Genomic DNA, 6,000 nt, shown 5'->3' with positions numbered 1-6,000 from the left:
TTATCTCCAAACAGTCAGATCAGGGCTGCACGAGTCTGTATTGATTGAATGAAATGAATCAGAGAGAAGTAATCTATCAGCATGGTGGACGTCCATCTAACTGCCGCCATCCATTTCAAACTCCCGCCCCAACAACAAAATGCTTTTACACTACAACAAAAACAAAAGGCTGTTACATTGTTCCAAATTTAAATATTTGTATTTTTGAATATTTAAATTGGCAGTAAAAATATAAATAAAGGAATATATATATACAATAAAATTTTATTTTTTAATTAATGGTCACACTTTAAATAGTTAGCCCTGGGTCATTCTAAACCCCGGGTAAACGGAATCTTGGGCTATCTTGATTCAAGTTTCACAATTTCCCCCTGGGTTTAATTCATAAATTCATAAACTGCCGTTTCACACTACATTCCTAAACCCTGGCTTGGCGGGCTCACAGGCTGGAGCCGATGTGTGTGCTGCCCACACACACAAAATAGCCGTGGCCAAGATGATCAGTGCTGCAACGTCCGGAGCTGACTCAGGCGTGGCAGCCATCTTGGTAGAGGGCTCTGGCATGGCGGTCATCTTGGCAGAGGACTCAGGCGTGGCGGCCATCTTTGGGACGAGGCACTGGAACGTCGGCCATCTTGCCAGAGGGCTCTGGTACGGAGGCCATGATGGGACGAGACTCTGGAAGGACGGCCATGACGGGACGAGACTCAAGCGTTAGAGGTTTGACAGGCTCGGCAGGCGTGATGTGAAGAAGCTCAAGCTCGGCAGGTGTGACGTGAAGAAGCTCAGGCTCGGCAGACGTGACGTGACGTGACGTGAAGAAGCTCAAGTTCGGCAGGTGTGACGTGAAGAAGTTCAGGCTCGGCAGACGTGACGTGACGTGAAGAAGCTCAGGCTTGGCAGGCGTGACTTGAAGAAGCTCAGGATCGGCAGGCGTGACGTGAAGAAGCTCAGGATCGGCAGGCGTGACGTGAAGAAGCTCAGGATCGGCAGGCGTGACGTGAAGAAGCTCAGGCTCGGCAGGCGTGACGTGAAGAAGCTCAGGCTCGGCAGGCGTGACGTTAAGAAGCTCAGGCTCGGCAGGGGTGACGTGAAGAAGCTCAGGCTCGGCAGGCGTGACGTGAAGAAGCTCAGGCTCGGGAGGGGTGACGTGACGTGGGTGACGTGAAGAAGCTCAGGATCGGCAGGCGTGACGTGAAGAATCTCAGGCTCGGGAGGCGTGACGTGAAGAATCTCAGGCTCGGGAGGGGTGACGTGACGTGGGTGACGTGAAGAAGCTCAGGCTCGGCAGGGGTGACGTGAAGAAGCTCAGGCTCGGCAGGGTGGCCGTGAAGAAGCTCAGGCTCGGCAGGCGTGACGTGAAGAAGCTCAGGCTCGGCAGGGGTGACGTGAAGAAGCTCAGGCTCGGCAGGGGTGACGTGAAGAAGCTCAGGCTCGGGAGGGGTGACGTGACGTGGGTGACGTGAAGAAGCTCAGGATCGGCAGGCGTGACGTGAAGAATCTCAGGCTCGGGAGGGGTGACGTGACGTGGGTGACGCGAAGAAGCTCAGGCTCGGCAGGGGTGACGTGAAGAAGCTCAGGCTCGGTAGGGTGGACGTGAAGAAGCTCAGGCTCGGCAGGCGTGACGTGAAGAAGCTCAGGCTCGGCAGGGGTGACGTGAAGAAGCTCAGGCTCGGCAGGGGTGACGTGAAGAAACTCAGGCTCGACAGGGGTGACGTGAAGAAGCTCAGGCTCGGCAGGGGTGACGTGAAGAAACTCAGGCTCGACAGGGGTGACGTGAAGAAGCTCAGGCTCGGCAGGGGTGACGTGAAGAAGCTCAGGCTCGGCAGGGGTGACGTGAAGAAGCTCAGGCTCGGCAGGCGTGACGTGAAGAAGCTCAGGCTCGGCAGGGGTGACGTGAAGAAGCTCAGGCTCGGCAGGCGTGACGTGAAGAAGCTCAAGATCGGCAGGCGTGACGTGAAGAAGCTCAGGCTCGGCAGGGGGGACGTGAAGAAGCTCAGGCTCGGCAGGGGTGACGTGAAGAAGCTCAGGCTCGGCAGGGTGGACGTGAAGAAGCTCAGGCTCGGCAGGCGTGACGTGAAGAAGCTCAGGCTCGGCAGGGGTGACGTGAAGAAGCTCAGGCTCGGCAGGGGTGACGTGCAGAAACTCAGGCTCGACAGGGGTGACGTGAAGAAGCTCAGGCTCGGCAGGGGTGACGTGAAGAAACTCAGGCTCGACAGGGGTGACGTGAAGAAGCTCAGGCTCGGCAGGGGTGACGTGAAGAAGCTCAGGCTCGGCAGGGGTGACGTGAAGAAGCTCAGGCTCGGCAGGGGTGACGTGAAGAAGCTCAGGCTCGGCAGGGGTGACGTGAAGAAGCTCAACATTAAAAGTACTAGTAAAGTATTGAGTTAAAGTGCCACTATTATGCTATTTTAAAGGTTCCCAATTTTGTTTTGCATGTTTACATGCAACTAAGGTCAAAAAACACTTTCATTTTCTCATAATATACATTGCACATTACCACATTTTTCAATGATTCTGAAACGACTTATTGGATGAGTCTCTCTAAATCTCTCCTTTCCGAGAGTCTGCTCTGCTCTGATTGGCCAGACGGTCCAGTCTGTTACGATTGGTCTACCGCTTACAGCGCTTTTCGGAAGCTAAACGGACATTACCATGACTGAATTTCAGCTCCGGAATCTTCCTAAAGCTCAGTGATTGTACACACTGTAAAGACAGTAACAATGACGTCGATTTTACCAAATCAATCCGAGCACGAGTCCGATGATGAAACATTGGAAGAACTAGTTATTCAACACAAACCTCCATTGCAAGGATGACTTGAGCAGGACGTTTCTCAGTGATACTCTACTCAGTTTGAGGTACATTATGAGATGTTGCACAGGAAATTTGAGGGGCAGTTGCTCTGACCTGAAAAAAGCCCCCCCCCCCCCCCCCCCCAAAAAAAAAAACAAAACAAAAAAAACTCACGGGCTATATGAAGGACTGAGAATAACAGGGGCTTTATTAAAATATATATACACAAAGAAGTAAAAAACTGAAATACAGCACTCAATCACCTTAACTACTACTAATAATAACACAGAAAAACATGACTTGAGTCATGAAAATCCCTACATCAATATCCCCAATATGGTCTTATTATTATTTATAAAGATGGCAAAACGTCAGAGATGACAGGTTTATGATATACAACTTTGTAAACAGTATACAAAATGTATTAACAATATGTTAACTGTCACCAAAATACACATGAGAAATGACCTGCGCTCTGAAAGGAGTGCCAATCACTTTAGGGACATAGCCATGTCTAGGTTTGAGGATGACTTTAGAGTCATTCGGTCCGAACTCAAGACACGCAGCGCTGACAGACAGCGCGTGTAAGTCCCCTACACGTTTGACTGATGATAGAGCAGTCGGAAAAACGGTTTTGAATGATAGGTACTTTAGATCCACGGAATCTAATGGTTCAAAGGGATATGCTTTCAGGGCCTCGAGGACCAAAGAAAGATCCCACATAGGAACCGACGGGGGGCGCGGGGGATTCATCCTCCTGGCTCCTCTAAGGAAGCGGATGACAAGCTCGTTCCTTCCTAGTGATCGGCTGCGCGTCGACTCTGCGAACGCTGCAACGGCCGCCACATAGACTTTAAGCGTGGAGGGGGACCTCCCCTTATCCAACAGCTCTTGAAGGAAACTAAGCAACCGCGAGATCCCACACGTTCGTGGGTCCAGATTTTTCTCTGTGCACCATTTGGAGAACACAGACCATTTAGACGCGTAAAGCTTTCTAGTAGAGGGAGCTCTAGACTGCGTAATCGTGTTCATCACTCCTTCTGGCATCATTGATCAACCATGCGTGCAGAGATCAACGCTCTTGATGGGGATGCCAGATCGAGGCGCGAGCTTGAGAGAGATCTGTCCTCACCGGAATCAGCCACGGGGCTGTTTGTGACAGCCGCGTCAGCTCCGGGAACCAAGTTTGGTTCTCCCATCGCGGGGCTATAAGGAGCACCGAGTAGCGCATTTCCGTGATTCTCTTGATTACCTGTGGCAACAGTGAGACCGGAGGGAAAGCATACAGCGGGCGGCTGGGCCAGATTTGGGCCAGCGCGTCCTCGTTCTTTGAAAAGAACATTTGGCAGTGAGCGTTGTCTTTTGACGCAAAGAGGTCGACTTCCGCTTTGCCGAAAAGGCGCCATAGCGACTGGACTGTTTGGGGATGCAGAGACCATTCCCCCGGGGGAACATTGTCCCTAGATAGTTTGTCTGGACCGTCGTTCAGGTGGCCTGGCACATGCGCAGCTCTCAGCGAGCGCAGATGGTGCTGAGACCAAACGAGGAGGCGTTCTGTTAGATCGCAGAGGTTCCTGGATCTGACACCGCCTTGACGGTTCACGTAGGACACCACAGACATGTTGTCCGAATGGACTAGAACATGGTGGTCCTGTATGAACGGGAGGAAGGGCTTCAGCGCGTTCTCGACCGCTATCATTTCATTGCCCTCGAAGAGAGAGCGCCCCAACCTGAGTTAGACGCATCCGTCGAGATGACCTTTCAATACGAGACAGCTCCCATCATCACTCCCCGCTGATACCAGTCGGACGCTAACCAGGGCTGCAGAGCCGTAATGCAGCTCTGAGTCACTCTGATTCGTTCGCAGCCGGAGGCCCAAGCCGGAGGCCCTGAGGCCATACAGCCCAGCATCCTCTGAAATGTCTTTAGAGGAGCGATTGACTGGCTGGGCAGTAATGAGCTCTTGGTCCAGTTGACCGTGAGACCCAGGCTTTCCAGATGACTGAGGAGCACTGCTCTGTGAGATAAAAGTTCTATCTCTGACTGTGCCAGAATCAGCCAATCATCCAGATAGTTCATAATTCGCAAGCCCTGATTTCTCAAGAGGGCGAGAGCCGCGTCCATGCACTTTGTGAATGTACGGGGTGCTAAAGACAGGCCGAACAACAGGACGGTGTATTGATATACCTGACCGTCGAAGGCAAATTTCAAGAATGGCCTGTGACGGGGTATTATCTGAATCTGAAAATAGGCATCTTTCAGATCGAGAGATATAAACCAGTCCCTCGGGCGAACGTGCGCGAGGATTTTTCTGGTCGTAAGCATTTTGAACTGTCTTTTCACAAGAACTTTGTTCAAATGTCTCATATCTAAAATAGGTCTGAGGGCTCCATCCTTCTTGGGTACGAGAAAAAACGGCTGTAAAAGCCTGACTCACTCAGAGAAGGCGGTACCAGTTCTATGGCCCCTTTGCTCAGCAGCTTCACTATTTCTGCGCAGAGTAGATGTGCTACTTCCACATTCACTGCCGTCGCGGTCCGTGCTCGAAAGCGCGGGGGACGGCGATCGAAATGTAACGAATAGCCCTGCCTTATCGTGCTTAGCACCCATTCTGATACTCCTGGAATCGCTTCCCATGATTTTATATGTGCAGCTAGGGGGAGAATGGCCTCCGGGTTCTGATCGCCGCACTGCGTGGGCTCGAGAAACTGAACCGGAGGTATGGGCGCAGCGCGCACGCCCTTGGTGCTTGAATTTGGCGGTTCGCTGACAGGCAGGCTGTTTCATATGTGACGCCCCGATTGCTGTGAATGGGGAGCGTTTTGTGATCACTTTGTGATGCGCGAGCAGCGGCTTGGGCGAAGTGTTTATTAGTAAGCGTGAACGCTCGTGAGCGGGCACGGGACATACATTCATATGTGACGCCCCGATCGCTTTGGATGGGGAACCTTTTGTGACAACTCTGAGAAGCACGAGCGACGCCTGGGGAGAGGTGTGTGTTAGGGCGTGAGCGCTCGTGACACGGGAAGTGTTGTGCTTGTGTGTAGGGGTGAACACTGAGATGTGGGCACTTTTTCTACACTTAAAACACCATCGGCGTGAGCCGGATAACCAGACATTATACTCTTTATGAGATTTCTCTGGGTCGCCGTGAAAACGGCGGTTGTGTGCAGGTGAGCGGGTCGTATTACTGGCTCGTTGGCT

Source organism: Rhinichthys klamathensis, unplaced genomic scaffold (assembly GCF_029890125.1).
Source record: "Rhinichthys klamathensis goyatoka isolate OS25496 unplaced genomic scaffold, OSU_Roscu_1.1 h1tg000256l_1, whole genome shotgun sequence".
Lineage (NCBI taxonomy): Eukaryota > Metazoa > Chordata > Actinopteri > Cypriniformes > Leuciscidae > Rhinichthys > Rhinichthys klamathensis.
Note: the sequence above shows the minus strand (reverse complement) of the source record.